We start from the raw sequence: 17502 nt of genomic DNA on the forward strand, positions 1-17502 counted from the left end.
TCCGCTACCACAGCCAGCTGGCAAAAGGAATTTGTGAAACTTCTTTATTTGTTTAAAGCGCAAGGAGCTCAGGCTTCTATAGCCCAACAAGCCAAATTATGTGTACTTGTGCAAGGAAAATTCCATATGTTTGCAAATTTAGAAGAGGCTCAAGAGCTTCTTCAGAAAATCACTGTGAGCAAATAGCGATTGCAGGATATTGTTAGTTAAGCTTTCTTTCTTCTATATTTAGTTTCTAGTAAGAGCGGTGCTGGGGCTAGGGTGACTAAGGGTGCAACAACATGGCACCCGGTAGGGGGGCAGCCTATGGGAGAAGGCAGGGGGTATGGTGGGCAATTCCCTTTTTGCTGGGAGTTTCGGGGTGGGAATCCAGGGTGCGGGGTCGCAAGTGCTTAGCAAGGGAAAAAATGAACAAGAAAATAGTGTAGTTATTTGGATAAGGGTATTGTGGCACCATAATTATCTAGGAGAGGTCCGCTCAAGGGATGAAACAAAAGGTAGGCTGAAACTAGTGGTAAAACAAAACATCAATGAGCTAGGAGGAAACCTAGGATGGAATCAAAAATGGAACCAAAATTGCAGAATATAAAAGTGGTTACATGTACTGTTAATGGATTATTGAATCCACGAAAAAGTTTGGCCTGTTTAAATTGGGTAAATTCTCTTTTCCCTGAAATTATATTTCTACAGGAAACTCATTTTAGGTCTGATACACTGAAAATATCCCTTCCTAAGAAATATACTCAAGCATATTTTTCATCAGCAAATTTAGCGGTAAGAGATGTAGGGATTTTATTTAATAATTCACTAGATTGGCAGGTGAAGGAGGTACGACGGGATGGTAAAGGGAGATGGGTCTGGGTAAAAGTGAAGCTAGAGGAAACAGTCCTGAACTTGGTCAATTATTACGGTCCAATAGAGGACGACACGGTGGCCTTAGAGCAAATTTATCAGTTGATAGCACAAATGGAAGGCATACTAATTTTGGGTGGCGACTTTAACTTTATCCAGACATTTGCACTGGATACATCAAATAGGGCGAAGCGACAGTTAAAGCTCAAAACCACAAAATGAATAAGTAGATTAACAGACGATTTTTCTTTATCAGACCCTTAGGGCATCCTGGACTTCAGCAGTATACCTGCTATTCAGCTAGATTTAGATCAGCATCTCAACTGGATTTTTTCTTAGAAGACAAACTGTTCGCTAATGGATTCACAGAAATACTTGCCAACTCTTTTTCATCTGCATCCATGTTTATGGTATGGGAGGCATTTAAAGCGACCTTCAGAGGCCACACAATATCTTATAAGGTAAGAATAAATAAACTAAGAAAAGAAAAGATTCAAGAATTACAGACTGAAGTAGAGAAAGCTAGACGAAATGTTGATTTAATAAATACAACTGAGTCCACTTTTACAATACATCAGCAGGAATTAGTTAAAGCAAAGGAACATTTGAAGGACTTTTTTTGCTGGAAGAAATATCAGGGAGTAGGGCTTATCAACAGAAGTTGTATGAGGAAAGTCAACAGATTGGGAGATTTCTGGCTTGGTCTATAAAAAATCAGAAAGCAACCCAAATACTTGCCCAAGTTAAGAACCCCTCAACTGGCATGTTAGTTGACGATAAACAAGTTATTTCTGAGGTATTTCTTTCACATTTTAACCAAATTTATGCAGAAACACAGGGGTAGACAAAGCAGATTTGACAGATCATTTTGAATTTTTGGAGATACCCCAGATACCCTCACATGCTTCTGAGATATTAAATAGGGCAATTGGGACCATAGAAAATCTTAGCGGTTTTAAAAAGTATGTCCAATGCTAAGGCGTGTGGTGTAGATGGGATCCCAGTGGAAGTTTTTGATGCATTTCAGGAAGATCTTCTTTTTTTGGAAAAATTGTTTAACCAGATAAAGGAGGGTCTATATATCCCGAAAAGTTTTAAGGAATCGGATTTAGTAATTTTTCTTAAAAAAGATAAAGACCCCTGTGATCCCAATTCCTACCGCCCAATTAGTCTATTAAATACGGATTATAAATTATTTATGAAGATCTGGGCAAAGAGAATAGTCTCATGCGTACAGCAGGTGGTACATGAGGACCAAAATGGTTTTATTCCTGGGCGAGTGATGGCAGTTAATACATATTTCTTGACACAAGCCATTGACTATTTCTCCACTAATAGGATGGATGCGGTGATCATGAGGATGGATGCCGAAAAGGCTTTAGAGCGCTTTATTTTTTATTTTGGATAAATTAGGGTTCCTGTCACATTTTTTACGAATGTTAAAAGAACTATATAGTTGTGCGGAAGCCAAAGTTGTTGTAAATGGAGAAGAAGCTGGTAGGGTAAAAATCAAGCGTGGTACACGCCAAGGATGTCCACTATCCCCCCTCCTGTTTTCTTTGTGGATTGAACCTTTAGCTGTTAAGATATGGAAGAGCTTGATGATTCTGCCTCCAATTGAGGGGATCGCAAAAGCCAATCTCTATGCAGATGATATTATTTTATATCTTAAGGCTGGGGATTCTAATGTGCAAAATGCACTTGATGAAATACAGAAGTTTACGCAGGTGGGGGGGTATAAAGTAAATCTAGCAAAAACCGAAATCCTTACATTTAATTCGAATTCAGAGGATATTCCCGCATCCATCTTGATAAGGCCACCACATCCAATTAGATATTTGGGGAACACGTTACACATGATTTTAGTCAATTGTTCCCCTTGAAATATAACAGAAAGCACACAAAGGTGAAACATTTATTAGACAAACGGACTCTGCTTAATCAATCACTAATAGCACGGATCTCGATGATTAAGATGTCGATACTCCCACTGTTTTTGTTCCTTTTTAGCAATCTTCCTTTGAAAATTCTGAGTTCTTATTTTAAGGGATTAGACCAAATAATTCAGAAGTTTGTCTGGAATAACAAACATCCCTGAGTGAAATTTCCACATTACAATTGGATGTAGCTTCAGGAGGTTTAGCTTTACCACATTTTCCAAAATATAACCAGGCATCGTTAGTAAATTTGTTTTCACCATTGGGTGCGGAAAATTCAGTATTTGATCTTTTTTTTTTGTGCAGATGTTGAAAGAGAGTGCAATAAGGCTCCCGAATTTTTTGCGGCTGGCAAAATTGCCCAAAAGGACCAGATGTAAAGTGATATTAACATTAATAGAAAGAATGCAGCTCTTTTTTAAATTACGAGATATTTCAGCATTCCATGCTTTTACCCCTATTGAGGATTGTGCAGTAGGTGGTCTTATATTATCTAGAGGCCTTAATCAACAGTGGCAAGAATTAGGCTTTAGTCGGCTAGGGGATTTTTTTAATCACGAGACCTTAATAACTTGGGAAAAGTCAGACTGCAAGCTAATTCTTTAACAACAGCCCTCCCTCTGAGTTTCTATCAGTTAGTTAACTTTCTTAAAATCAACTATGTAACAATGAATAAGGTGGCAGAGCAAATCGCCAGGCAAATGGCAAATAAAATGGTGGGGGTAGGATGCTGGTACCGGCTATTGCATCAAAAGGCCCATTCAGAAGAGATCCTGACAATAGAACTTCAAAAAATGTATTTAGAGACCGGTTGTAAGTTCAATATAAGGGAATGGCAACAACTCAATGAGTTAGCAAAAAAAGCACTTAGAGGGGCTAATTACAAGAGAATGATTTTTTTTATCTAGATGGCTTGCCTATTATACCCCCCTGAAATTGCATAAGATGTTTCCAACAAACCCAAACCTATGTTTTAGATATGATATTCAGGATGAGGGAGGATGGGTGCATATTTCCTATGAGTGCAATAAGTTACAACTCTTTTGGGATGAGGTTTTTGCCAAGATTTCCTCATTTCTGTCTTTGAGAATTCAACCATCAGTTATGTTGGTTTTATTTGGCACCTCGGGGGAGGTGAAAGGGTTAACTAAACATCAGCAGTATTTCATATTAATCTCTATAGCTGTTGCAAGATCACTCGTCCTACAAAATTGGAAAACAAATAAGCAACCTAGGATGAACCACTGGCTTAACAAAATGTACAGAACTTTCAGGGTTGAGGAGGCCTATGCGAGACGGGTAGGATCAACCAAAAGATTTAGAGCTATTTGGCAGGAGTATTTTGATCAGGACGGGAGGGAAGGAGAAGTATCTCAAAGGCAAGGTACTCCAGAGTCCCCTACCCTCCTATATTCTAATAAAGTGGGCCAGATTATGTATATTGGTATTATGCTTGAGATAGGAAAGGAGCAAGTTGATTAAAGTAGAGTTTAAATATCATGCACTTTATTTAAGAATTGCTGCTATTCTGCACTAGGCACTTTAAATAGCCTTTGTACGGTACTTTATCCAAGAACTGCTGCTATTTACACTATGCACTTTAAATAGTTCTCTGCTTCTTTATTCACAAAATGCTAGAGTTATGATACTCCCAAGCTGTTTTATGTAAAGCCTAAATATTAAGCACTTTAATCAAGAACTGCTGTTAATCGTTTGAAGGTCTAGATGATGTATATAAGGCTTTAATGTTAGCTCTGTGTGGCACTTTAATTACAATTTGCTACTATTTGCACTATGCACTTTAAATAGTTTCTATATGTTTCTATTTAAGCACAGAATGCTATTTTATATCTTTTAGGTAAGAAGTTAGGATTGCTGCTAGTACTAAATGTAATTTGGATATAATTTCGATACTGAGCAAGCTTTGTACCCACTCTTAATATTTACTCTCTCTGTTTGTATTATGGTTACAATATAGTATGAGTCATGCTAGTTATTAGATAAATATTATCTTTGCTCATTATGTGTAATTCTGATGATGCCATGTATTATGAATGTGCAATTGTTGTCCAACTACTTTCTTGTTCAAATAGAAAAAAAAAGAGTACATAAAAGAGTACTCCTGTAGTAATGGTTCCTGTACTCACAAATACTTTGTGAATCAGCTCCTTAGATTGGTATGATCCTATATTTGCAATTGATTTCTGGCACACAAATAAGCAATAAAATTGTTCTTTTCCGTCAGAACTTTGACCCAGGGAGAGGCTAATAGGATGACTTTAATATTTGTTGAAATAAAGAAGCCTTATTCACAAAGCTTTAAGTTATTATATCAGGGCAATACAATTGCAATTTTCATAGAGCCACTCAAACCCACGCTGACAGGAAAGAAATCGTCATTGGTGGTCCCCTGACTATTTCTGGTCTATGGAAAACTGATAAACTATGGAAAAAATGAGAGGGGCCCCTCACACCAAGGGAACAGGGCACCACAAATCAGTAGAATAAAAAGCTCCCCTAGGAACCAATGTGTCACACAATAGATTCGATCAATCAACCACACCACTGAGACAATCAATTCTCCTCACCTCCAATTGGGGTCTGCTGTTTTTAACACGTGCCAACAAGGAATAAGTTTACATAAAGCTTTAATATCATAAAAATCACATGTAAGTATCCAACTTATATTTCATATCCTCATAGTACATATAGAAAAACTACATCAGTAAAAAAACTATGTAATCAGTTAAAAAACAATCCCTTTTTCAACCCCCAGCAATGTTGGCACAGCAAGTCACACAAAGACAAAAAATATAAATATTAAGAAAGCAATAATCAAATAGGAGCACTCTTAGAGGCAGAGTTACTAGATCTGTTAAAAATGCTGATCCGTTACTGCTTATCAAACACAAGTCCTGATGAAGTGAATATTCTTCATCTATGGTCCCTCTTTGTAGTCAGATTCAGCTTATGAGATACGTCAACGCATTTTGGTGGATGTATGATGTTACAACGCATGCTTTTACAACGCATGCTGTTACAACAAATTTTTTACAACGCAAATGCTGTGACAACGCAAGTCTTTACAACGCAAGTCTTTACATCGACTTGCAGTAGATGGCGTGCTAACATTAAAAAAGGGTAATTTACTATTCTAACTCCAGTCCACGTTGCAGTAGGGAAGGTGTTTGGATAGTAAACTACACTATTTTTAATGTTAGCACGCCATCTAGTGCAAGTCGATGTAAAGACTTGCGTTGTAATGGCATGCGTTGTCACAGCATTTGCGTTGTAACAGTTTCGTTGTAATGGCAGTGTGTTGTAAAAGTTGCGTTGTAATGGTTGTTCACCCATTTTGGTGTACTTAAACAGATTTCAACCACCCTCTTCAGGACATAGTATTTAGGTATGAACCTCCCTCAAATTAAAAATGGGAAATTTTCAAAGTCTACAAAGAAACATACATTTAACAAACTATTAAAACCAACACAGGGTATAACAATCTTAAAAAAGCTTTATGTCTTGTCTCCACTAGGTGACACTTGAAAATCAATTACTCTCCTATGGACTCCACCCACAGCTGAAGTCCTAATGCGGGATGTATTTGTTGAGAACCGTCAGCCTTGGTATTCAGAACCAGGGCAGGCTTCTCTTACTACCATGGGGACCAAGTGATGTAAACTAAGACATCCCTTGCATTCTCTCCCTACAATCTTTCTCACATTTAAACCATTCAGTCTAAATAGAGACATCATGCCCTCCTTCACTCACTACATTACACCGTAGATGCTGTACAATATTATTGTTGTATATATTGTGACCGACTTGTATTTTCTCACTCCTTCCTATGGAAAACCGCGACAAGTGGTAGAGAACATGGACCATGAAATGACATGAATTGACATTGCTCAACATTTTTCTAGTCTCTGAAGGTGGCGGATCATCACACAGGTTGAAGGCCTGATCTTTCACTGATCTGATATCAGAGGAGTGAATATACAGGATACGAACCCTGCATTCAAACTGAACATTCAAACCCATAATTTACTATCATGCCTTCTAATGGAAATCATATGTAACAGTTCAGTAATATGTTGCCCACATCTCTCAAAGTCGTTTTCACAAGAATGCAATTTATTCTTCCCTTCCCTTGTCAAGTTTCCAAGAAGTCTGAGTGACAAAAGACTAGTATCAGGTTCCTTTTTGTGTACTGAAGGCAAGTCCTTTTAAGTATAAGGGGGCCAGGGAAAAACTACACACCTAGCCATCCACCAGAATGGCCAATTCTGCCAGCCTCTAGTCCCCCATAGTCTTACTGTCTGAGATGAACCCACAAAGCCCAACAACAGAGCGATTCACAGTCATGTAACCCAGGACACTGGCAGAAGCAGAAATGGTTAGGACGAGAAAATGTCAACTTTTTGAAAGTGGCATCTTTATAATTGTGACTTAAAATCTGACTTTACCATTGATGAGGATTTTAAATTACAATTTACTTCAGTCTAAACATGACATTTCTACCTGCCTCCAGTCAAAAGGTTGCACTTATTAAATGTAATAACGCAACCAAAAGTCAATGGGAGCGGTAGGCCTTAAAGTAGTGAAAAATAAATTTAGGATTTTTCATTACCAGGACATATAAATTGTAAATCCACATTTCCTACTTTTAAATACAATGCACTCTACCTTATGGGCCTTAAGGGCCTAACTTTGGGGTGAAGTATGTATTTTAAAAAAAGGAAGGTGTAGGCCTGGCAAAAGGTTTGTTTTGCCAGGTCCAAATGGCACTTTAAAACTGCACTAGAGGATGTAATATCAGGCCTGAGATATGTTTTAAAGGGCTACCTTAGTGGGTGGCACAATGGGTGCTACATGCCCCTATTAGCATTTAATGTACAGGTCCTAGGTACAGGTAGCACCGTATACAAGAGACTTACAATTAAATTAAATGTGTCAATCAGGTTTAGGCCCATTTTACCATGCTACAGAAGAAGGATGCCTTGCTGTTTGAGGCCTGCCTGGCTTGCTGTGAAGGATGACTAGACCTGCACCCTTCATACCATACTAAAGTGAATCCAATGGTCAGCTGACTGACCTTCTGTTCTGACCTACAGGTGCACAACAAGCTCCAGAGGACTCTCTGCAACTTACCACCTGACCAGCTGCAACTGGACCTACTTGGTCCGCTGGAGTGAGTATATGAGCCCTAAGAGGTGCCTTCCAGGCCCTGGACCCTTGGTGGGGCCTCAGCTGAACACCTCCTCGAAGAAAAGGAGACATTGTGAAGTTTTGGGCTCTTTGCAACTACAAACGGGTTAGTTCACGCCAAGATCTTGACGCCCATGTGAAACTGCGCTCCGCGTCAAGCTGCACTCGACGTGCATCGGTGTCAAGATCTTGACACCGATGGACTGCGAAGCTCCAGTGAACCCAACTCTTCGTGCTGCAGAGGTCGCAAGTAACGAATGGCAACGTGAGCTCTACATTTTGTGCTACAGCATTGACAGCCCGTGGTGGCCACTAACATGGATCTCCAGAAATGACTCTCCACGATTCCAGTCAGGATCTTCGCACTACAGCGATGACCCTGGACCCTTGGTGTGGCCTCAGTTGAACTCCTCCCTGAAGAAAAGGAGAAATTGTGAAGTTTTGGGCTCTTTGCAACTACAAACGGGTTAGTTCACGCCAAGATCTTGACGCCCATGCGAAAGTGCGCTCAGCGTCAAGCTGCACTCGACGTGCATCGGTGTCAAGATCTTGACACCGATGGACTGCGAAGCTCCAGTGAACCCAACTCTTCGTGCTGCAGAGGCCGCAAGTAACGAATGGCAACGTGAGCTCTACATTTTGTGCTACAGCATCGACAGACCGTGGTGGCCACTAACACGGATCTCCAGCAATGACTCTCAGCGATTCCAGTCAGGATCTTTGCACTACAGCGATGACCATCCACGACGCCTGGCCTGCTCTTCGCGGTACAGCGACAACCATCCACAACGCTCGCCTTGCTCCTTGCAGCCTCCTCCATCACAAATGGAACGCTTTACGCTAGAATTTAGAAAGTACATTTTTCAGAGGGACTAACCTGGTCCCTGTATCTGGCCTGCACTCCATCGTGGTCTGCATGATTTTTGACTTTCACCCGATCTTGCACGACCGTAATACTGCAAGTGTCACTTTGGGTACGATTACGATGTCGGTCAGACTTCAAAGGACAGCCTGGCGGTTGAGATCCGACTGACATCTTTACATGCATTTCACCCACCACATTATGATGCCGCAGAGGGACCATGCACAGTGCTTCCAACAGGCTCAATGAGCCTGTTGTTGCATCAGAACACACCATAATCCCCTAATGACGGCAGAGCCAGGCTCGGCTCTGCTGTTGGGATTATGATGGCAGTTTCTGACAGCCATTTCGTATCAAGTTTCAAGTGTCTCCCCCACCCCTCGGCAATGGGGCCTGAGAGGTAAACATCCCTGCACCGTGTGGCAGGCACCAGATGGTGTCTGCAACACAGTGCAGGGATGTTTACAATCCTCCATTCTACAATGGAAGCTTGTGCTACATGACTATTCCGCACACCGCACAAGCTTCTATTGTAGAATGGATGTTTTCAACTGCCCTGTGGTCAGTCGCATCCAAATAAGGCAGTCGGAACCGATGACCTAAGTTCGAGCGGTTCCAATCCGCAACAGTCATGTGCGACTGACATCGTAATAAGCCCCTTTGTGTTTTTAGGAGCTGTATCTACCTCAAATCTTTGAAATTGCATATCTCTGTTTCTACTGATTGGATTTTTGTCATTTTGGTTTAAAATAATATATTAATGCTTACTCTATGTGTCTATGTCTCTATGTTTCTAAATTGCTGTAGGATTTTTCTTGTGGGGTGTTCTCACTTTCTTACTGTCCCTCATGTATTTGAAATGTCACCTGGGACATCCAGGTTTAGCGCTTCAATAATCCTATGCCACAGATACTCTAAGCAAGCCTGAACTAGGCTGAAGACCTCATCACCTGGTGGGAGTGAAGAAGTTGTTTCCAAGGTACAATGCTATCTGTTCTCATAAGGGACTGCTATGGTTAGCTGTAATTCAACAAATAGTGAAGAGCCTTGTTTCCTAGTGTGCTATTTTTATAGACATAAAAGGTCAATGCCATACCAAATATTGGTACTGCAGTACCCAGTATTCCTACAGCTACACTCACTCTTTTTTCGGCCATCGTTCATCCATCCTGTCTGCCACCATTCGACAGTCAGCAAAAGGGACAACCTTGAGACTAGTGCCTATTTGGATTCTGGCAGCTCACCTATGGTCTGGCATACGCATTGCACTGATTCACTACACAGAGATGAGACTCAAAAGAATTAGACTTAAAGTCAGGAGCCTGAGACACCTACCATGACTGTTGTGAGAGTAATCATGTTCAGTTCTTTAATACAAGAGCCAACCAGGACATTTATTCTGAAAGAAGGGCCTACCTAAAGGCACTCTGACAGGATAAGTCATCCTGTCATTCTCCTTCCTTCAACCTCAAACTGCTCTGGCTCTCCTATAAATGAACTACTTCTAGCCAACCTAAATATTATAAAAACTCTTTGTGATAAAGAAGACAGTGAGCTCTGGATGGTGTTTATATTTCTCAGAAGTTATGGGAATCCACTGCGTTTATCATTTAGTAGATGAACATGCTTCTGAACTTACAACAGAGACAGATATACATGTCTTCATCCTCATCTTCCTTGGTTTATTGGTGATATTTGATATGATTGACCACTAAAGGTTCATCGTTGTATTAGAATTCTACATGTGCTTCAAAGCTGAGGTCATAGGATGGTTCTTCTTGTTTTTAACAATGCAAGCAGTTGTTTAGGATGGACAACTCCTCTTCTAATCCTATCCCCGTCGTGTGTGATTATGCCAAAGATCTATGCCTGCATCAATGCAATTCAACATGTACTTAGAACTGTTAGGAATCTTGGGTGAGGAGCAGGGGTGACAATTTACCAATATGCACATGGCACCCATTATGCTTACAAAATATCATTGTTACAAGACATCTGCATGGTAATTAGTTGAAAAGCTTCTTAAATGGATCTCAGTGAACCAGATCAATTAAGAGAAAATCAAAGTAATCTAATTTTGAAAATCTCACAAATACAAATTCAGCAAGGTCTGGTTATCTGATTTCTGCATCTATTGATTTTCCCCATCCTGGTCCATGAACTTAAATCACTAGGTCTGTGGACCAATTCCCATTTGTCCATGAATTCACAAATTACACTCACTGTTAAATTTGCCAGTACCTACCTGCACATGCCAAAAACATCTTAAACCTGCCTACCTGCACTTACTAAAAATTGTAAACCTGACTTGGAATCTCAATACTTCTACAGTGCAGTTCAAGCAATCATACTAGACTTCAGCAGTTAGCCTACTCTCCATGAAAACCACTCTTTATTCAGCAGGCAGGTAGATCTCTGGAACCAGAAAACTGAATAATGTCTGATCTTTACTAATGAACCCATTCTGTCTTCCTGGCGAAACCAGAAAAAGCAAAGCAATTGAGCATCACATTTAAAGCCTTAAATAACCACCACCTTGAATATCTCTTTTTCACCACATCTGTGGTGTCAAACCAGACCTGGTGAGATAAGACTGGAAACCTAAAAATTCAGACCTTGCAAAGTCACAAAACATTCTTTCTCTGAAACAGCACCATATATTTTGAACTTGTTTCCAGTTGAGCTGAGACAAGCAGAAGGACTCCTCTGTTTCTGAAAATGACAAATGTCTTCAAAATCTGTCTGAATGAATACATTTTTGCTTTTACCTGTCTAAACTCTTTTTGCCAACATGGCTTCTCCTTTGTCCTCTCATCCCCTATTCCACCTCCCCTCCTCACTAACCACCTTCCATTTTTTCATCTGTTACCTCTCTGTTTCAAGCAACTCATAACATACATTTGCCTTCTTCCTTTAGCGCCTTTTCTAATCACCTCTACCTCTAGTATCCCTTGTTGCATTCTTACTCCTAACACCATCATTCTTCATTTGATATTCATTGTTTGCTCCACAACCACATTTGTCTCCTTCCTCAATCATTCGATCACTTAGTTTGTTTGGTTAATAATAGCCATAAAACCAGTTAAATTATGCTAAGTATAAAATATAAAAATAAGAATGTAATGTACAAAAGATCTGTCAATAAAATATATACAGACATAGAACAGTACTTTATTCAGATTTTTCAGATTTTAACAACAGCTATAATCCTATCCATCATTACTTTAAAAATATGGCTGGCCCACATCCGTTAACTTTAAACAGTTTAAGCACCGGGGCAAGATATTTATATTTGTAGATGTTAGCAAAACCGTACATAGTGTATTAGTTTTAGCACAGAAACTCCTTCACATGGACAAGCAGAAATACTATCTTGGGATGTGGTTAAAATGGTGACAGAGTCCAATGTCCCTTGAGTGTACTGTGTGCCGGGCCCACATCTAATCCTTAGAAAGCCTGGTCAACATCACCATCACTACACTCCACTTCACCCCTGTGTCCTCCGGTCATGGGGGCTGATGGAGTGTGACTCAGCTGCCCACTGCTGAAGCGCTGAGGAGCCACCAAAGACCTTGTGGACTGTGGCCTGGGACTCCCAGTGGTCAGATCCAGCAAGAAAGAACCATTGGAGTTCCAGGCTTGGCCATGCGACTGTGGTCTGGGTGGCCCCCCCCACCCTGAGGGGTGATTCCGAGTCTGGTGGGACTCCAGACAAGCCAATTACTGTTGAGCATGCCAGAGATTCGGCAACGAGCAGGTGCCAGTTCCTGGAGAACCCTGCTGGGCCCGCGGACCCGAGATCACCAGCGAAATTGCATAGAAGGTGACGGTCCGGGCCGCAGGGAGAGAGGTTTCCATCTACCCAGCCCTCCCCCCAACAACTGAAGCCCACCTTCAGTGGGAAGCAGCACCTGCTTGGACTGGTGATGCCTTACATCAGCAGTGTCCTTTGAGAGCTGAGAAGAGGTGCTGCCTGAGCTGCATGGTGGCTTAAACGGAAGAAGCCACTGGCCTCTCCCCACACCTTCTGGAAGGTGAGAGTTTGCCAGGTCCGCAACTGAGGGAATGCAGTACTGTCACTCGCCCCCCATTCCCTCTGCCATGAGTGAAACCTGTGAAGATGGAGACACGGCAGCCATGAGGGCCTTGCCAGAGTCCCAGTGGTGTAAGTAGGGCCTAACTCACCAGTGAAGTCACGCCAGAGGCACAGGTTCACACAAGGGAATGATCCTGTTTAGCATGCATGGGCTGGCAGTAAGACACGGTGGATCCAGGGGCTGAGACCAGGAGTGAGGCACTGTACCCACTTAGAGAGGGTCTGGGTAACCGTTTTTCACCATGCCATTGGTGCAGCTGCATAAAGGACTGAGGAGTGTCTCATGAGTCGGCTGGCGAGGTCGTGCTGGGCGGGTCTCCCGACTGGGGGACAGGATGGAGGGAGCTTGGCAGGCATGATGCCTTGCTAAGGAGATGGGGCTCCCGGGGTACCCCATCCACGGACCATCATTAGCTCACCCAGACTGGATTTCACAACAGCAGGAACAGGGCCCTCCGCTTTCCTTGCCAGCTGGGGAATGATGGCCAGGCCTTCACTGTCCAGGCTGCAGTGACATGGGAGATGAGTGACTTTGAGGGCAGCCTTCCCCACCCTTAACCTGAGGTGCAGCAGTGATGCCTTGTGCTGTACTCTGCCCCCAGGAGACTTGGCCTGGGACATTGCTTTATCACGTGCAGGCCTAACTGAACCGGGTCATGAGGGGTAGTGCTCTGGTGTTGGGAGCATGGTTCATGACAAAGAAACTAAACCCCCTTGTCAGGGGAGAATGGACCACTACACGAAGGTAGTAACGCAGGTGACAGATGACACTCCCCCTGCAATGCCTGATAATGTTGCCCTTCTCCTAGCTCTCCAGTCTTCTCGGGAGGCTTTAGAAGGGAGAGTGGGCGAGGTGCGTTCAGAAGTCTCCCTCCAGTGTGAATATCTCTGCAATGTGGTGGAGAGGGTCTCCTCGGCAGGATCGCTGAGCTGGAGGACCCGGTCCAGGGTCTTCACAAAGAAGTCATGGAGGCCCGAGCCACTACTAAAGGACGGGATGTGGAAAATGGAGGATGCAGAAAACTGTTTCTGATGGAATAATCTCAGCATATTGGTGTTTTCTCAGTGGGTTGAGGGCCCAAATATGGCACAGTTCCTTAATGGGTGGCTGTGACATATCCTGCTTCAAGACAAAATCTCCTCATGCTTTGTTATTGAGCGGGGGCACCAAGCACTGTGGGGCAGACCACCACTGGGGCCCACGTGAGGCCGGTGATAGCATGCTGCCTGAGCTTCCAGGACAGGAACATGATCTTCACCGGAGCTCCCAAAATTAGTGAGGCGTGCCATGAGAACTCCAACATCATGATTTTCCCAGATTACACCCGGGAGGTTCAGCAGCAGCTGCGCACATTTGACTCTGTAAAGGTCAAGCTGCACAGTCTCCAATTGGAGTACATGCTATTATTCCCTGTGAAGCTGAAGTTCTTATTTCAAGGGAAATTACTCTTCTTTCAAACCCCTGAGGAGGCATGGGAGGGGCTGGAGGAATGTCCCAGACAGAGGAATGATGGGCGAGATCCAGACCCACGCCCCCCTGGTGGAGAAGGGATTCGACTCAAAGACAGACCACAGCCCCAGAGAAGAGATCACCACCCACAGAGGAGAGATGAGGGGGACACCGTGACGGGGCAGGGACCCTGAGAGGCGACTGGAGGTCTCCTCGGACTCAGAGGGGGACCGGACAGCAACTATTAAAAAGAGCAGGATGATTGTTCTGGATGGGGGAATCTACACACGGATACACAGGTGATGACTAAGAGACTAGATCAGAGGACTCTCATCCCCTGGCGGTCACCATTGTTAACTTAGAACATGAACCTGTGGTCACCCCTTCAGACACCAAAGTATCTGGTCTGACAGCGATATCATAATTGTGAGACTAACGAGAAGATCCGGGGCCAGGAAATTCTGCTTGCCCTAACATGGATGACTCAGAGACTCGGAGCAGACCACTTTTCAATTTCAAGTACAGATCCACTGCACACAGGGGTGGTTGGCTCAGATTGTGTTACAGTGTGCTAAGGGTTTGAATTGGTGGGTGAGGTGATGGGCTACAGTCATCTCCGATTCCCATGTTGAGCAGTTTTTAGGTATGTTATGGGGATACACAATAGCAGGTGCCCTTGGGGTGTGGGGTGGGGTGGGGTCAGACACAAGTTACGAGGCTTAAAGTTGTTACAGTTCAGGGAGGGAAGGCACAGACTTGTCAACAAATGCCTGGCAATGATGGGGGCCACTCGCACTTCACCAATCTGCTGCTAGCACTTTGGCAGTTATCCTTTACTCTGCACTTTCTGACCCTATAACCAGTGACGTGAAGGGTACTCCACTATTGGAAGCTATGACTCTTTCGGTCCTCTCCTGGAATGTGAATAATCTGGGTGACAAGGTAAAAAGATGCCTGGTGACCCAATACATTAAACAACTATAACCAGATGTGGTACTTTTACAGGAGATCTACCTCAAGGGGACAGAATGTAGATTTTTGGATAGAGGAGTTTACACCACACTAGCACATGCAGGATGCACGTAAGTCTCCAGAGGGTGGCCATTTTGGTCAGGAAGAACCTGCCCTTCCGAGTACGTACACAGTGAATAGACCAGGTAGGTAGATATGTGGGAGTGACGGGGTGCTGGGTATGAAAAGATGTTACATTGCTCAACGTGTATGCACCACCCCAGCTACAGGCCTCCATGCTGGAAAAGCTTGCTGAAAACTTGCTGGAGGCAGATGCTTTACTCTACATTATGGGAGGGCACTTCAATGATGTTATGGCACTAGAGTACGATAGAAAAGAGACAGCAGGTTCAGTTTCACAGCATACTCTACTCACACAATTCGCCTTCACTCATGGCCTCTATGGAGGCGCACACAAGAAATGTTTAAAAAAGAATTAAGAAATTGGTAAAATAAAAATCAAGGTTCGAGGTAATCAATATCCTGAACCTAAAAAGATAAAAATTGTTGTAAATATTTCCAGCTAAGGCAAATAAGTTGTTCATATTCATACTTTTAGAAAGTTGACATTTTCTTGTCCCAACTATTTGATGCCTGCAGCCTGCATCCTCGGTCACATGACTAGGTGTAGCTGGCAGATGGTCCTTGTGCATTATTCCCAGTTAGGGAGACAAAAAGAGAATAGGTGTTAGCAGGATGGGCCATCTCTATCAGGAAGAGGGGGAAGAGTTTCACATCACAAAGACTCTGCCTCAGCACACTCACAAAGGGTTTCACAGTAGTCTTTTGAGCCTCCAGACATGCTGGGGCCAGGGCAGAGATGGAGGAAGGTCCAGACACCCCAGGGGTCAAAGCCTCTAGAAACGTCTCCTACTTCAAAGCTGGCACTAAGGATAATAAGTGAAACTCAGACCCAACTCTTCAGTGCACATCTGGACCCGTGGTTCTGAAGAAGGACTGCTGTGCTACTCTGCTTAAAGGAGGGCTGCTACTCTGCTGCCTTGCTGCCTGAGTGAGAAGGACTGGACTTGCGACTTGAATTCAGAAACGCCCGAGTGACTCCAAGGGCTAGTTGGCTGGTCTCCTGATCAGGGATTTGAGTACAGAAAAGGCTCGGTCCACCTTGAACCCTGAACCTGAACTCTGCCTGCTATGAGTCTTGCCCCCCGGGTGATGCCATCCCAGTCCTGGACCCTTGGAAGAAGGCTTGAGGATGCTCTGCTAGCCCAGCAATGGTGTTTTAGGCAGAACTGAAGCACTGCTGTGAATTTCCCTGCAGCTCCACATCAGAACCACCACTGTGCAGCACACCCCTGACGCAGGATCCCGCAGCTCTTAGGAACCGCTGTGACGCGATAATATCTGTGATGCAGGACCTCTCATTACAGCCCACAGCTCCCCATAATAGCCACTGCATGATGCATGCTCAATGCAGGGCCTCACATCGTAGCCCAAAGCTCATTTGAACCGCTTCTGGGTGATGCATCCTCAACCCGGAGTTTTGCAATGCTCCGTAACCAGGATTTAAGGTGCTTTGTTTAGCAGGCTTAACTTGGCCCCTGTGTCCAGCCTCCGCTTTATCGTGGTTGGCTTAAGCTTGTGACTTTGTCCCAGTTCAGCATGACCAGATAACCACAGTTAGTTCGTTGTGGTTTTAAGCACTATTTTTACCTACATTTTATAGATTGCATATCTGTGGTTCTACTGATAGAATGTTTGTCATTTTGGCCTCAAATAATTGATTTGGGCCCCTCATTTTCTCAGGCCCTAGTTGGCAGATCACCTGAAAACTTTACAGGAAGGTGCTGAGGTGGATGAACTTCTTTTTTTGGAGATTTTGATAAGATTCATCAAATGGCGCCAAAGTTATTAGCTAACAATAAATGTGTTTCCTATGTAAACGTTGTCCTAACTATAACTACCCAGTGAGTAACTGCACAAGTGAAGAAAGTTCAGCACACATGGGTATATGTTTTAGTATCAATTGTAGGAGGCATGGGGAGTGGCTGGATAATGTGGAATACTTTTATACCTAAATAGGTAGAAAAAGTAGGGACTTAGGAATAGACATTGCAAAAAAATAAAA

The sequence above is a fragment of the Triturus cristatus genome, chromosome 8 (assembly GCF_964204655.1).
Source record: "Triturus cristatus chromosome 8, aTriCri1.1, whole genome shotgun sequence".
Classification (NCBI taxonomy): domain Eukaryota; kingdom Metazoa; phylum Chordata; class Amphibia; order Caudata; family Salamandridae; genus Triturus; species Triturus cristatus.